Genomic DNA, 1723 nt, shown 5'->3' with positions numbered 1-1723 from the left:
ACATCTGTTAAATCTACGTCATAAAGCGCTTATCGTATAAGACATCTGTTTTAATAAGGTTTTATAAAGTTTTTATCATATAAAAACATATGTTTTGATTTAAATTAACTTCTTATCAAAATAAAACAGACAGGATTCTGGAACTTTCTGCTCTCTAAAACATTCTGGAATTTTCTCTTAAATAAGAAAACAGGTCAGGGCAGCCCTCTCCTCTCTCTTGCATCATGTAAAATATAAGTTCTTATCATATAAAAACAGACATGATTCTGGAACTTTCTCTTAAATCAAATGGTGACCCAGGCCACTTTTACTAGTTTATGTTTGAATGAGCCAATAGAGATAAAGGGGTAGTGTTTCTGTTTTTCTGCTTTAAATATTTTCGGAGGCCCTGTCATTCTTCTTGTTGCATTTGGTGAAGTAAGAACCACTTTGCTCTGACAGAAAAAAAAATGGTTCGCATTAAAAGAGAAAAGCCTCAAAAGAGAAGACATCAGGAAACCAWCAGACTGGCGACTTGTCCAGGGTGACCCCGCCTCTCGCCCGGTACACTAGCTGGAGAGGCACCAGCAACCCTCCTGACCCCACTGAGGGTCAAGGGTGTAAGAAAATGGATGGATGGATGTTAAACTTCCTCACCGTTTCTTTCTCTGTGCTGTTCTCAGCTGGTATCTGATGAACCGTCCTCCACTCCGTCACTTCAGCCAATCAACTTGGCTCCGGGTGACATAATTTTGAGTCACTATCTACTAAATTGTCAAGTATTTTATTGACTAATATTTTGTTTTTATAGTAAATAAAAAAAAATACAATTTAAATAAGAGAATGGATTAATTTTGTGGACAATTGATCCATATTTTTAACTTTGAGAGCTTTTCTTTCTCTGTGCTGCACCAGCTGCTGAGCTCAGCCTGTATCAGATAAACCAACAGACTGTCAGGTTCTGTGTTTTTCCCCTTTTATTTTGTTAGTTTGTTTTCCCTGTTTTTGGGTTTGAGTTTTTATTTTTGTTGGAATCGTCATTCCTCATGGCATCCACCAGGTTATTATTTTGAAAACCGACATGCAAAATGAAGCAGTCACGTGACCCATGCAATGCGAGGCATCGTTGCCAGTCACGTGGTTTTCAGCAAGACAACACAAGCCTCGAAGCGGGGCTTCATCGGACACGCCCCCTTTTTACTCGGTACCCGCCTCGAAGCCTGGATTCAGGTGGCCCATCACTATCACCTACCTCCTGTGTCCTCCCTCGACGCTGTCGGTGTTACCGGTCAGACCGTCCTATCAAGTAAGAAAGAACCTGATTTATTTCTGGAAAATTCTCACCTTCACTTTCTAACCCTGCTTCTCCTGTTGGCAGTAAGTCGACCCGGTCATCAGTTCCAGTACTCACTCCCTGATTCCTTCCCTGACTTCAATCAAACTTATCATTGTACATTTTATCGGTCTCTTCTGGTTGTGCTCTTGCATGTGGGTTTGAAAACAGAATACCAACATGACACAGCCCCTCTGCAACGGTCACTTTACCCAGCTAGGGATGGGAAATAGTAAAAGTCAAAGATATGTGGAACCAGTAAACTGTCAACCATCAATAAATCTTAGAATAATAAGATAAGCATACTGTTACAATTATTACAATAGTTTAATCCTATGAACAAATGTTTGCTGTTTCTTTCTCTGTGCTGCACTCGGCTTGTATCAGATAACTCAGCAGTCTATTATATAC

The sequence above is a fragment of the Poecilia reticulata genome, linkage group LG14, assembly GCF_000633615.1.
Source record: "Poecilia reticulata strain Guanapo linkage group LG14, Guppy_female_1.0+MT, whole genome shotgun sequence".
Taxonomy (NCBI): Eukaryota; Metazoa; Chordata; class Actinopteri; order Cyprinodontiformes; family Poeciliidae; genus Poecilia; species Poecilia reticulata.
Note: the sequence above shows the minus strand (reverse complement) of the source record.